Source organism: Ambystoma mexicanum, chromosome 5q (genome assembly GCF_040938575.1).
Source record: "Ambystoma mexicanum isolate Mex_15411 chromosome 5q, UKY_AmexF1_1, whole genome shotgun sequence".
Classification (NCBI taxonomy): Eukaryota; Metazoa; Chordata; class Amphibia; order Caudata; family Ambystomatidae; genus Ambystoma; species Ambystoma mexicanum.
The window spans coordinates 990,663,037-990,678,912 of NC_090933.1; the positions used below are offsets into that span (position 1 = coordinate 990,663,037).

Below are 15,876 nucleotides of genomic sequence, written 5' to 3' on the forward strand. Positions count from 1 at the left end.
TAGCACGTGCAACAGCCCGATTCTTCCAGTTTACAAGAAAGGAGGCAATGAGGTACCCTATCGTTTCATAATTGATCTGCGCGCATTAAACAAAGTGGTAGACCCACAATTCCCTTTGGTCCCAGATGTCACAACAATACTGACAATGATACCGGCCACTGCAAAATACTTTAGTGTAGTTGATTTGAAGAACGCATTCTTTAGCATTCCAGTGAATAAAAGCAGTAGATATCTGTTCGCGTTCACTCTAGGAGGTCGATCATTCACATTCACACGCATTCCACAAGGATACACAGAAAGCCCAAGCATTTACAGCAGAGCGCTAAAAGAGCAGCTAGACATGCTAGAATTACCCAAAGGTTGCGTACTCTTGCAGTACATAGATGACTTGTTATTAGCTGCTGACACGAAAGAGATCTGTAAAGAAAGTACTATATTACTATTGACACACTTAGCGACCCATGGTCATAAGACAAGTTTGAAGAAATTCCAGTATAATCAGAAGGAGGTGTCTTATTTGGGTTACCTACTTTCGTAAGAAGGGAGAAGATTAACACCAGAACGCATAGAAAGTATTTCTAGTATGCCTATTCCAAAAATTCAATAAGGAGTGAGAGATGTAATAGGCATGGCCTCTTATTGTCGGCAGTGGATCAGTAATTTTGTGTTGATTGTGAAGCCGATGATAAAGTTGACTAAAAAGGATGCAGAGATGCCTTTACAGTGGGATGAGGAATGTCAGAAAGCGTTTGAACAATTGAAAGCTGCATTGTGTGCTGCGCCAGTTTTAGGCACTCCTAACTATAAAAAGATCTTTAGACTATTTGTGAGTGAGAGTGAAGGATGTGCATTGGCGGTTTTGACACAGGAACAAGGTGGAAGAAATAGGCCGTGCGGCTATTTTTCTTGCACGTTGGACCCTGTAGTGCACGCACTACCACGATGTTTGCGATCTGTCGCAGCGGCTGCTGCGTTAGTAAAACAAACGGAAGGAAGGAAGGGTATTGGGGCACACTTTAATTCTGATGGTGCCACATGCTATAGACGTTCTATTGACTATTACACAGACGCAACACCTCACCTCAGCTAGACTGACAAGATATGAGCTCATCTTGTTTGCACCCCACATCCAAATTATGAGGTGTAGCGCATTGAATCCTGCAGAATTAATGCCACTGCCCATAGCAGAAATTGGTGACAACGAATCACCACCCCATGATTGTTTAATGATCACTGAAGAAGAAAGAAAGGGAAGGATTGATTTGAGCGATATCCCACAGAAAGAGCCAGATGGGGAGTTATTTTGTGATGGCTCTTGTTTTAAATTACCTGATGGCACATCAGCGGCCGCATATGCAATTACTACCCTAAAGAGTGTTGTAGAAAGCAGAAGAATCCCCTACAATTCGGCGCATGCCGCAGAAATAATAGCACTGACCCGAGCTCGTGAACTCTGAGAATTTGAACGTGAATATTTATACCGACAGCCAGTACGCCTTTGGCGTGGTTCACAACTTTGGCCGACTTTGGGCTGAGAGGGGTTTCTTGACATCACATGGGGCCAGGATTCAGCATGGCCCCATGCCATGCTGAATCCTGTTGTCTGCACTCACGTTTCCAAAGCGCCTAGCTATAGTGAAGTGCGAGGCGCATAAGAAAGTAACATGTAGAGTGGGAGAGGGAAAAGCATTTGCAGACAGGATCGCGAAGCAAACAGCCACAGATTTGGGGAATAAAATGATGACAGTACAGACTGAGGAAGTACCTTGTATGATAGAGAATGGAGTTGCCACAGTCAAAGAAATGCAGGCTGAGGCCACGACCGAAGAGATTCAGGGGTGGGCTGAGGGCTCTGCTGAGTTCGATTTGGAAGGATGTTGAGTGGACAAGGAAACAAAGAACTGGATGTTGCCAAATTGTTACATGACTGCAATGGTTATAATGGTGCATAGCCCTACCCACATTTGCGCGAAGAAGATGGTACAGCATTTATCCACGGTATGGAAGAATGAGCACATAAAAAAGAATGCAGAAAGACTAGTGCAGAATTGTATTACGTGCCTGCAACACAATGTAGGGAAGGGAACCGTGACTCCAACAGGTAGTTTCAGCCCACCCTCTATGCCATTTGAGGTGGTCCATTTTGTTTTTATAGAAATGGAAAGGTGCCAGAACTACAAATATGTGTTAGTGGTAATTTGTGCATTCAGCAAGTGGGTGGAGGCATATCCTTTAAAAGACTGTACTGCCATGTCCACAGCAAAAGTAATGTTAAAAGAGTATTTCTCCCGGTTTGGGTTGCCCCGTGTCCTGTGATCAGACAACGGCCCCCACTTTGTGGGCGCAGTAGTGCTACAGATCTGTGCAGGTCTGCAGCTAGAGAAGAGATTCCACAGTTCCAGGCATCCCAGTTCTGCCGGGCTTGTGGAGAGACATAATGGAATCTTGAAGTCAAAGATAGCAAAAATCTGAGCTGGGAGCAAGTTGAGTTGGGTGCATGCATTACCCCTAGCGCTGTTGTTATGCGCACGTCTGTGCAGGCTAAGACTGGGCTCTCCCCCTATGAGATTATAATGGGGAGACAAGCAAATGTATGGTGCGCACCGCAGCCCAAAAGATTATGTGAGGTCGAGCATCCTATGTTAAGCATGTACTGTGGGCTTTTAATACAAACGTTGCGTCGATTCATCAGCAGGTGCAGGAGGCGTTACCAGTGCGATATACCGGACCGGGGCACTCGCTGGAGCCTGGAAGCTGGGTCTTGATTAAAAACTTCGAACGGAAGACAGCATTAGCACCCAGGTGTCGCAGCCCCTATCCAGTACTTTTGGCAACGCAAACGGCCATCCGAGTAGACGGACGGAAGGCATGGATCCATGCAACACATGCAAAAAGATTCCCAGGACTGCTGACAACTTCCGACGACCAGAGAAAGGAAACGGTCTCGGAAATGAAAAACTGTTGCCAGTCTAATGCCACAGCATCAGCCTGAGCGAGAAGTGAAAGTTGAAACAAAGCGCAAGCGAGAAGTGAAACTCGAAACAGGGCCTGAGGAGGCTGCCAGTAAGGGGAAAGGGCGAAAAGTGCCCCAACGGTGCTCAACAGAAACAACATCACTGCCGAGCGACACAAACCCTGCATGGCAAACACGAGCAGAAACAACACGTGTACCCCTTTGGCGCCCACCAGTTTCTGCAAATGCACCAAAGCCAAAGAAAGAAACTACATTATTGCCACAGCGCTCATCGCTACCCATCATTGTGCCACAGGCTGACTCTGAGCCTAATACTGGAAATGCAACGGCACTATTCACGGATCATACAATACCAGGAGTGAATCGGTATAATTTGCGGCCTCGACAGGCAAAGTGATCCACAGATCTTTGGTGCTTTTCTTTTTGCCTTTGGTTCCACTCACGGACGGAGTAGTAGGAGTCAGGGGCGTAGAGGAGAGAAGTGTGAGAATTGTGCAAGTCGGACAATTCAAGACTCATGGCTCCTCGGTGCGCTTATAAAAGTACATGTGTCAGGAGCCAGAGCAGGACAAGCTGGACGCACATAGTACTCTATCAATAAAGAACTGTTCGGAAATCGTCTGAGCAGTGGGAGAAAGAACAACTAATCTTGCTCGAAGTGGATAAATGATCTAGGCTGTGAAAAGGCTGGCAGAATTGAACTGACATTTTTCATTGAACTTTTCTGGCATCACGAACGAGAGACATTTGCGACGAACTTTGCCAGCAAGAAGAAGGACGATGAAGAACAAGTCAAGACCGGTTTCAGCTTCCTCCTGCACCCCTGCTGAAAAGATAATAGATTTAGAGACTGTAAATTTAGGGAAAAAGCATGGTAAAAGGAATAAGGTACTGATTTGGACATTGGTCCTGTGTTTCTTAAGTATGATAGTACCAACAATAACAGCTATTACACTATGGTTCCTGGAGTACGTACACCCATTAGAAACACTTTTGCCAAAAGCAGCTACTGAAAGCCCGGTTCATGTAATCACTGGTACTTTGCCCCCAATGGAAGAGAGACATAGAGAAGGATACGGCAACAATACATTGTTGCTCATCATGAACATGACCCATGCGGTTTTAAAGAAAAAAAGATTGCTGGGTTTGCGCCCATTTACCACAGCACGGTGGGAAAGGGATAGGCTGGTATGTACAACCGTTGCCATTGATTTATTCATGTGAGGTAACATTAAGTGCAATGTTCTTTTGGGAAATGGAACAAGAGTAATACGGGTCAGCTAGATGAGACCAATATGAATGAATTTGAGGAAGTGATCATGAGACCTGTGGGTTGTTCCATATTCCAAAAAGCTTGCGTGTTTGCACTAGAACCCATGAGAAAAAATACACGAAAGATAACAAGACTAGATAGATTACATAGGCAAAATAGACCAACCCCGTCAGCAGAAAAAACATCACTAATGACATTTCGAATGAGGGATGAATGGAACAAAGATGCTGTGCCCCCTGCCTATACAGTGGATCACAGCCCCAAATCTGCTCCCCTATGTCCACAGAAAAAGGGTTCCTATAAAGTAGGAACGTTTAGCAACTGCCTGAACACAGTGGTTTTAAAACACGAAATAGAACCCGTGTACGTAGGAGACCCAGTTTACTTTATATGTGGAGAAAAAGCATATCCATGGTTACCTAGGAACTGGAGAGGTACATGCTACCTAGGTCTACTGTTTCCAGGAGTGTTCCTCTTGGAGACAGCAGAAGTAGCCAAACGAACAAAAGGTAGAACTCAAAGGAGTAGCAAGGATGGAATGATAGCAATGGATATAGCCAAATCATTTATACCGTTCTTGTCCCAAATAGAACATTCTTACAATATAAGAAAACTGTCTGGAATATTACAAAAAACAATAGATTCCACAACGGATATTTTATTGAATAGGACGTTAGAAGAAAAAGGAATAAGACTAATGGCACTTCAAAACAGGATGGCTCTCGATATAATATTAGTTGATCGTGGGGGAGTTTGCAAACTCGTAAAAACTGCATGCTGTGTGTATATAGATGACTACTCCCCTACGATATTTAAAGCGATCCGGAAATTACATGTCATAACTTCCACACTCTCTACTGAAGAAAGGGGTTGGGGGATAGGATCCTGGTTTTGGGGATTATTGCGGTCTTTGGGATGGAAGTTAATTTCGATACTAATGATGGTACTTGGGATATTCATAACATGCTGCTGTTGCATACAATGCTTACCAATAGTCTGCACTGAAATAACTGATGGATGTACTAAGGGATGTATGCACATGGTGTTGAGAGGAAAACAAATGCGAAATAACAGACACTGAGGAAACAAAAACAGTATAACAATTCATGGCGATAGACATTAATGATGAAGATGGTTCAGACATAGATACCCCAGACTTATCCTCATTGGAGGAGGATACAATGAATAAATGAGACGTTTGGCATACGGCCAAAAGGAGGGTTTGTCAATCTGGAAAAATGAATACCCTTCATTTGAATGATAGATGTAACTTGATGGCCGCGGGCCAACCGTCTTATGCACCGAATTATAGAAATATAAACTGCTATGCTTGACCAACGAGCGTCCATTTTAAATATAGTAAGAATCGCCATTTTGCTCATTAACCATTGCTCATTGCTTTCTGTCTAAAAACTGCTTTGCAGCTTGCAATTCTTGCAGATTCTGCTTACTCTGCTCAACTGTTAACATTGTTGTCTGAATATGAAAGGACAAGGTCGCGGGACTGAAGAGTTTGTTGAAACTCCTCATGAGTAGCCCAGAGAGGAATGCCCACGCTCCCTCTCTGTAGCCTTGGGAGAGAGCTGCAGGGCATTTAATCACTTCACAGCTGCCAGCCAGTCTCGTACGATGGTAGAATATGTTAGAATAAAACAGCTAAAGGCTTGAATTATGCTCTTCCTACGACCCCCCTTCGCAAAACCCTTTAGAACGTGTTGGCTCCCAGGACACGAATAGTACCTCATAGATAGCAAAGCTTGGAATGTGGCTCTTCCCCGTGTGCAGCTTGCTTCCAAGAACAGATGACCGTGTTCTGTTCAACAACTAAAAGATGCCTCTGCACTTTCTAATTGCACATTGTTACTAGAATAGACATCGAAAATGTCATAATCGTCATACTCGTCGGATATGTCCATCGTCATCCCGAGTTCAAAGGAACTTAATAAAGAGGGGTGTTAAACATGACATTGCTGATTGTATGATATGCATTTTGTATATATGTAACTGATGTACGTAATTCGCTCTCTTGCGTCCCTCGAGGTCTAGGAAACTCACGTTGCGGGGCGCGAGATCAGAATTGGCCAATTGATACTATTTTTTGCTTGCAATAAACCCTAGCATTGGGAATTTGAACCTCGTGTCTGGCGCATCTTTTCGTGTATGGTTATTGCCTTGTTTCCATAGCACGAGGGACCCCTAGGGGCCCCTTTCAGTAGCATGAGCCGAAGTAAGGCTATGCTCTTTAAGAAGGTGTGAGCCATCAAGAAAGCATCCATAAACCATAATAGTATGGCAAGTACCAAAATAAAGAAATGTCGGCAAGTACCAAAATAAAGAAATGTCTGATCGAGCTTTTATAAAGAAAACAAGAGTAATTACAATAAAAGGGCAGGCAACCTAGTAAAAATGCTAGCAACTCGTCTCTGGAAGGAAATACAAAAAAACAATGTAGACTTTTGGTGAAAAGGGAACTCCGGTGATGAAGAACAAGGATATGCAGGCAAATAGTTTGCATTCAACATTGTGTCTGAAGATAAAGGGTGGGGTCTTAAATATCATTAGGGCCCCCTCAGGAACAGGACCAGGTGGACGGACCACTGGAAAAACATTGATGTCTTCTATTAGGTGCTTGACAGTGTCAAGCTGGGCTTCTGGGCACTTTCTGTCGAGTCTGGGTATAGTCTGTCGAGCTAGTTCAATGGGATTCGGCAAGGCAGTACAATTCAACAAGCGGCGGTACTCGAAGAAGCTTGGGGTAAGTGGCGATGTGCAGATCCACACAGTTTGTAGTTCGACAATGGAACCGTACAGTGATTAAACTTCAATGGCCGGCTGGTTTGATTGGATTCAACACAGCACTACAGTTCAGAAGAGGCAATGGTTCGTCGCTTGACTGGGAAACAGGCAGGTGATGTCAAGTCAATTGAATCAGAGGTGCTTGAAGCGGTTTGTAGCTTAGAGTAGCAAAAGCAGCTTGAAGGGTCTTGAAGGTGCTCAAACAGGCTTGTGGTGGTGCAGTGATGTAAGAGCCAGAGAAGAGACGGGTTCCTCTGGGTCCTGTAAGACCCTGTCTGGTGTCACAGAGGAAAGGAGGTGTCTTTTTTGCACTTTCCAGTCAAGAAGGTTGCCAAGGTCACTTGCAGATTTTGTCACTTCAGCAGGCAGATTCTTCGGTACCAGTGTCCAAGCAGCAGGTAGGCCTTTTCCAAAAGCAGACAAAGGGCCTGGGTGAGAGCCCACGGTAAGGGTTCCACTCAATTCTACAGCTCTTGTTATGTTAAATTTGCATGCACTATTTGTTGTGGGTGAAAGCCCCAGACACTGGATATAGAACCCTGAAAGAATCTTTTCAGGGAACTGCTTGCCCGCATTACCAGTGTAAATGATGGTCCCATCATCCCCACACCAGGCACCGGCATCTCTGGGCAAGGAAGGCACTCTGGAGCAAAGCAGGACACTCAGACTGGTTTCCAAAACAAAATCAAGTTTTATTTTCTTCCAGGCAGGACACACCGCTTACATGACATCTGTGGAACTCTGCTAAAATCTCTGATTAAGACCCTGCCTTTTATACACTTCTTGGTTGGCTCTGCTCCCCATTTATGAAGCAGAATACTCTCATTGGTTCAGGCACTCCAAGACAAACCTCTACCTCCTCTAGGGTTGGCTGACTGGGCTGCCAATTCACAAAAGCTCCCATGTCATACCTACATCTGTAACGTATTAAAATTGTGTGTGCTGTACCTGACCTTTAAAATGGGAACATTACTGACATCAATCAGTTTTAGCAGCAGCATCATGGTTTCCTGTTCCTGAAACCCAAATACGGGCATCAGTTGTGCCCTCTCTGTTAATTAAAACAGCTGCATGCTTTATTCCCTTGAATAATACTTCGCTCTCCAGCTCATCACTGTCAAGATTAGAGATAGGAAGCCCAGACAACATGTCCTTGACTACTGAACTCTCACTGAACTACCATGAGGTAATTCTTTCATTATTTCAGCATGGTCTTACAGAAGGTCACTTATTTGTATGCCCAGCATCCATCGTAGAGTGCCTGACTTTGTCCCGAACACCAAAATGGCTGACCAATTACGAAATGCCTGACCAACCTATTTTTACCCATAACTTCAGGACTGCTTAGTTTTAAACCTAGATTCTTTGATAATGTATCATAACATGTACTACCTGGCACATTCTAGAACTAGGTTCAAATCCCATCCTGGTACCTGGAAAGGAGACAGGAACACATTTGTCAGCCCTTTTAGAAACTGAGAAATCAAAGGAATCTTAAAATAAGAACACTCCTCAGACAAGCGCTTAAATATGGACAGCGCCGCCAGGTAACCTTTAATGGTACCCACTTGCAGGCCCTTGTGGGCTAAAGAAAGCAAAAGACAGAACCACAGGAATTGAACACTAAAAAGGATCCACATTCTGTACCCTGCACCAGTCCCAGAACTTTCTCCAACGGCAACGGTACAGGGATTTTGTTGCTGGCCTTCTGGCCGAAAGCAACACCTCCATCACGTCTTCAGGGAGGTCCCAATCCTTGCACCTCAACCTTTCAGAAACCAAGCATGAAGGTTACGATACTTGACCTCTGGATGGAGAACCTGACCTCCCTCTCGTGAGAGAAGATCGTCTCGGTAGGGAAGACGGCGTGGAGGGCAGATGGACATGTCGAGAAGGTCCGGGTACCACGCTCTCCTGGCCCATGCCGGAGCAATGAGGATAATTCGGGAACCAAACCTCCGTAACCTACGCAGCACTTGCGGAATGACCGGGACGGGAGGAAACGCATGCAGCAGTGGGAAGGACCACTCCACTATGAATGCGTCCCCTAAGGCTCCTCTTGGAGGAAATTCCTGCAAGCAGAATCTTTCACACTTTCGGTTGACACTGGTGGCGAAGAGATCCACTTGTGGGGTCCCCCAAAGGGCAAGGATCTCCAAGAGCACTTCCTGAGCCAGCTCCCACTCGTGAGAGACTGTGCTCTGCCTGCTCAGAGCGTCCCCCGCCACGTTTTCGTCTCCAGCCAGATGAACTGCTGAGAACGAAATTTCCTGCAGGATGGCCCAGTACCAGAGCTGCATCGCCTCTCTGCACAGTTCGAGAGACCCTGCCACCCTCTTTTGGTTATGGTAGTGCATGGCCACTGTATTGTCTGTCAGAATCAGGACATTCTTCCCCCCCACAGATGGCAGAAAAGCCTTCAAGGCTAGCCTGACGGCCCTCAGCTCCAACAGATTGATATGGAGTCTGGTCTCCGACGGAGACCAACGACCGGTGACTGTCAGCTCGTTGGCATGAGCTCCCCATCCCGTGAGGGATGTATCCGTCACGATAGTCACCCCCGGCCAGGGTAGTCAAAATGGAGCTCCCTTCATCAGATTGCCTTCGACGGCCCCCCACAGAAGATCCTGGGCAACCGAGGGCGGCACCTGCATGGGATCTGACATCCTGCCGGAGAACTGCGACCCCTGCATCTTGCGAGCCCATTGCAGAGATCTCATCCGCAACCTGGCCTCTGGCACCAGTAGAATGCAGGATGCCATGAGGCCGAGCAACCTCAAGAACTCAAACGCTGGGAGACTTTGGGCATGTTGACATTTGTGCACTATCTTCAGAATATGATGAGCCCTCACCTGGGGAGGCAAACACAGCCCCAGGGATGTGTCAAGCACTGCTCTGATGTACTGGAGCCGCTGGGTAGGTGTCAAGTGGGACTTCTTTAAGTTGAGGGAGAAGCCCAGCTTGTGAAGGGAGTGGCAGGTGACTGACAGATGATCCGGGACCAGCTCGGGAGAATGCGCCCTGATCAACCAATCGTCCAGGTAGGGGTAGACGTGAATCCCCCCTTTCCGGACATAAACTGCCACCACCACTATGAGTTTTGTCAATCCGAATAGCAGGACCCGAAACTGAAAATGCGAGTCACCAACTACAACCCTCAGGTACTTCCTGTGCTTGGGATAAATCGGCACATGAAAGTAAGCATCCTTGAGGTCGAGAGACACCAACCAGTCCTGAAGTTGAAGGGCCTGGAGGACTTGAGAGAGAGTAACCATCTTGAACTTGTCCTTCCTGAGGAGTTTGTTCAAAACATGAAAATCCATGATGGGTCTCAATCCCCAGTTCTTTTTTGGGATAAAAAAATCTGGGAAATACCATCCCTTGTTCCTCTCCGCTACAGGCACCAGTTCTATGGTGCCTTTCTCCAGCAGGGATTTGATTTCCTGCGCAAGGAGCGGATCCGCACTGTTCAAAGAGAGCTTCCCCGGTGGATTGTTGTGAGGCCTCTGCCGGAAAGGAAGACAGTAGCCGTGGGCTATGATCTCCAGAACCCACACATCTGAAGTAATGGCACGCCACTCTAAAAGATGCATCGCCAGCCTTCCCCCAACCGCCGAACCATGGGACATGGCTGAAGCGGCTGCGGCAGTGCCTGAGGGCAAAGAGGCAACTGCCCAAGTGGTTTTGGCACCTCGAGTACCTTGTTTTCCACCTCTGGTACTCCTACGTTGGCCCCTTTGACTGGCAGCTCCCCTCGATCTACCAAAAGGAAGAGTAGTATTGAAAGGAACCTCCCCTATATTGCTGTCACCTAGGAAGAAAAGGCAGAGGTTGACGGACTGCAGCACTCAACATCTTTGCTGCAGCTTTGGAGGTCTGCAACCTCTCAAGGCTCTTGTCAGCCCTGCTGCCAAAAAGATGGTCACCATCAAAGGGCATGTTGAGAAGCCGGGACTGTACATCAGGAGCAAATCTCGACTTCCACAACCACGCAAACCTGAGCATCACGGTGCTCGCCGCCATGGACCGGCTGACAGAGTCTGCCACGTCCAGACCCAACTGAACGGATTCACACATGGCATCCTCGCCATCCTGAACGAGGGCAAGAAAACCATCCAGTTCAAATGATGGTTTTCACCAAAGAAACACAATTCCACAGAGTGTGAGGGAATCTTGCCAGGGCACAAACGGAGTTGGCTGCCTTTAAAGCCATACCCCCAGATGAAAACACTTTCTTTGCCCAACCGTCAAAGCGCTTGTCGTCCCTATCCGGAGGGATGGCAGGGTACGCAGCCTGCTTTGCTGGGGCCGTAGCCGACTGCACCACCAAACTCTCCGGAGTGGAGTGCAAAGACAAGTAGCCGGGGTCGCCACTGGCTCGAGTGTATTTGTTTTAGGTAGCGACTTATTCACTGCCGGGAGACTCTCCGGAGCAGTCCAAGCCGCTGCCACCCTTCTTTGCAAGGCCATATGAAATGGCAGCACCGCGTCAGTGGGTGGACCTTGGTCCAAAATATCTGTCAGGTCATCCTGCAGAAAATCCACAGGTGGAGCAGACCACCCCAAGTACTCTGCCACCCTCGACGTGAGACGCCTATACGACGACTAAGCGTGGGTACCAGGCTCAGGCCTGCCAAACTCAACCTCCGGAGAGGTGTCCAGACCACTGGCGTCATGTAAGGATAGACGCAGGTCTTCCATCTGGCCATGACCCGATAACAGGTCATCAGGAACCTCATGAGGAACAAACCCCTCCACATCTGACCCTTCATCCACCTCTGAGATATAATCCAAAGGCTGGAATAAATCCCTGGATGAGGGTACAGAAAAAGGCTCAAACACAGGCCTCACCGATTTACTCAGGGCCTTCCTCAGGGTTTCCACCGGTCTCCGGGGCACCTCCGATAAAGCCTCCTCAAAAGGCGTTGACAGAATCGGCGTCGCGCGAGGCACCGACGGCTTCGACAACGGTTTCGAGGCCAGAGCCCCGAGCGTGTCCTTCGACGGCCTCTGCGCCGACGACTTCCTCGGAGGCAGAGCCTCGAGAGAGTCCCCTGACGGACATGGCACAGATGGCGTTGATAACTTCTTCGAAGGCTTCACAGGCTCCAACGGTCTTGAGGGCGTCGAGGACCAGTACCTGGACCTGGCATGGCTAGAGCAATCAACCTTTTCCGATCGGGACCTCGACGGCTCCCGATGATCACGCCGACCGCCCGAGCCCGCAGGCGTGCGAGCGGTGGCCCTAGCGTGTTCCTTGCCGGCTTCTCTCGAAGGCACGGATGGAACAGTGCCCTGCGATTCGAAAATCGCCATCATCTCCTTGCGAAATGCGTCCCATTCCGCCGCAGATGAATGCTCGTTGGGACAAGCTACCCGCCGTCTGGCGGAGTCCTCGGACGAGGAAGGCGACAGGTGTCGGCGCTTCCGCGAATGCCTAGAAGAGGCAGAGGAATGGCAGGAACCACTCCAGGACCGAGACCCCCTGGACTTACGCCGACGCAGAGAGTCACCCCTTGAACAGTCGGTCGAAAGCCCAGTGGATTTCGACTTACAGGGTTTGGAAACCCTACCTACAGACAACTTCTTCCGCTCCCGCAAGGCCTTCGACGTCAAAGACTGGCATTCATCGCAATCATCGGTGCCGTGGCTCTCGCCCAGGCACCATAAGCAGACGTCGTGCGGGTCTGTAAGCGACATCTTGGAACCGCAGTCGCAGCACTTCTTGAACCCCGACCTCGGGGCAGAAGAAGACGAAGACATGATTCTCACAAAAAAACAAGTACGAAGAACCGATTCAACAGGAGAAGAACCGAGGCACAGCGAGATTCCGAAGTGAACACGTTCGCGTAAAAAACGGAACTGAGGCTACGGGCGTTGTGCGTCCTACTTATAACATCTGGTGATGTCGGCTCGAAGGAGGACCTCGAGGGACAGCGTATCGACATAATCGACGTAGGACACAGACGCCGGAAAATGTTCTGAAGCAGCACAGCTGTGGTGATTACTGTCATAGATATGGAATACGTCGCAGGACACAATCCCTTCGAATAAGCAGGTTCAGCGTTTAGAGCAATGTTAAAAGGTGGTGCAATAGAGAAAGCAAAGACTTGGTTTTCTCCTCTTCGAAAGACATCCAATATACCATTTGAAACTAATATTAGGATGATGTTTGTAAAAAAGTAATGTCTACAAATGTGATATTGTCTGTGCCCTACTGTACATACATACTGTACTAATTCTATGCACTAAGTTTTTTGGCACCTTCAAGTTTATGCCATGTGAGTTCTGTACTGTGGCTTTACTCTACTGTATTCAGACTCCCACACTAAACTGCTGGAAAAGTGTTGTTCTACAAAACTATCGTAATATCATGGGTAATTTATTTCCATTTTCTTTATTCTGTGACATTAGCTGAATAAATAAGCTAAGAGTCACCTGTGTTTTATTGCATCATTCCTTATACCTCTGTACTGTAAATAGCACAATCTCACAGTCTCTAGGATACAAAAATATGTGAAATGAGAAAAGTCTCACAGTAATCAGAAAAACAAACAATTACTGTATGATAAAACATATGTGGCAGGACGCCACCCCTTTGTTTCCAATCTCTACAGCTCCCAAGTCCTACCACTCTCTTTGAGCAGTCCCTCCAGTTACGTAGCAATAGAGAAAGCGGCATGTTCACAGTGGGTTAGCCCCATTGTCATTGTTAAGAAACCTAATGGATCAATTTGTTTGTAAATAAATAAACCTTCGGGAAGTCAACAGAAATATACTTACTGAGAGGTTTCCTCTTCCCAAGATTGATGAGATGATCACTGATAAGAATGGCTCCAATATATACTCTGTTAAATTTACGCACAGCCTATCACAAAGTGAAAATGCATCCATCTTCGTATGACATTCTCACATTTGTAACACATGTGGGTTTATTCAAGTCTGTCAGGATGCCCTTTGGCCTTTTCTGCTGCCAGTGTTTCAACGTGCAATGCATAATATTAAGGGAGGTTTGTGTGGGGTAACATTTTATCAGGATGACATCTTGGTGTGGGGTGGGAATGTCAAACAACATGATGAGAGACTCAAGAGTGTGCTAAAGAAACTAGAAGAAGCAGGTTTGACACTAATTGTAGATAAGTGCAAGTTCAGAAAGAGACAAGTAGATTATCTAGGCTACAGCATTTCTGGAAAGAGGTGAAACCAAAAGGGAGCGCAGTGCAGGCAATGGTAGACATGCATGCAACAACCAACAATAAAGAAATGTCTTCATTTCTTGGTCTCATTGAGTACGATTGGAAGTTATTTTTGAGGATTAGCAAGAAAACCACAAATTTGAAAAAATTGACGAGAAGAGGATTTATTATTATTTCTTTATTTGTGTTGGTTATACATAACCTTTACAAAAACATTTCAGTATACAAAAGCAAACCTAAGTACATATAGACAATTCAACTTGCAATACATAAATCATTTAAAACACAATTAGTATGTAGCAAAATACTCAAAATTAAAAATACCAAAGAAAATTGTATTTACAAATACATTCATTATCTGTGGCTTTGACTACTGCAACAACTCACTAGAGCAGCCACTTAATATGCACAGAAAAATGTTGGTTCATTTACACAATTCATATCGTGGTACTAAAACAGATCTTTCTTAGGAATCTGACTACCGCAAGCTGAAATTAGAAATTACTTCCGTATAGCATTTTGAGCCATAGTCTTTCAAGATCCACATTATCCCCGTTCACAAATTTTAAGAAGTGGTGTATACGATCACTTCGTAATACATCACACTAAATTAAGAGGTGCTGCAGAGTTTCAGACAGCCCAGAGATACCACAGAACCTACACAATGACGATGTTCCACTCCCCCTTCTCCGTAGGTCTGTGATTTCCCTAGTCAACAACACATTGCATTTAAAACTCATAAATTAATTGCGCCATCCTTTGTCCGAAAACCTAATCAAGTATGGCTCCATGCTACCACCAATTTTGTAACCCGATAAATGCTTGTATAGTTTAGTTCCTGCAACCTTAGCACAGGTGATATTCCAATCAAATTGCTCTGCATATTTTTTTGCTTTGTTTGGATTGAATATAAGCAACTCACACATTGCACCAAATGAAGTTAGGTACGCTAGGGATTCCCTTGTTAATTCATTTAGGTATTCTGAGGCACATGTACCAGTTTGTATCCCATTTCCCAACAGATCGTAAATAGTGTCTTTAGAGCTCACAATTAATTTCCTAAATAGGCATACTCGGAGCCACATAACCATACTTCTGATAGAACACAGACTCAGCTCATAACGCAATGCTTCCTGTGGCACACAGTTAGGTAGGCATCTAAATACTGATCTTAATATCTTTGCCTCATATTTGTCCAATTCATCAATTGCCCAACTAGGAAATAGTTCCAAACCATAGCAGAATTGCGGAATCAATTTGCATTTGTAATAGCGCAAGGTCGGTATAAATGAGAATTTCCCATATTTCATGTAAAAAAAAAATTATGTGAATGATTTGTACCTGCACCTTTGTATTCAAAAATTGCCTATAGTTCTGTTTCCTTTTGATTCCAAAAATTGTGTAACCCAAATACCACAGATGTAATTTCACACACAATTTTTCATGGTTCAGGAACCATACTGGATTGCCCCATGTAACACTGCAGTGAAATTGTAAGATTACAGTTTTCTTTGCATTTATCGGAAGCAAATTTGCAATTGTGTAATCTCAAAATGCAGTCCTCGCGGGGTATGATAAAATAACAAAATAGTCCGCATAAGCAGACCAGGATACCTTTATTCCCTCGACTGTAGGTG

The 15,876-nt window shown here is 46.0% G+C and overlaps 1 protein-coding gene across 3 annotated transcripts in view; it reads right to left on the reverse strand.

Moving 5' to 3' along the window:
* The window catches only part of NUDCD1 (NudC domain containing 1), a 1,249,938-nt gene that overhangs the window by 942,539 nt on the left and 291,523 nt on the right, over positions 1-15,876 (reverse strand). The window lies entirely within an intron of this gene.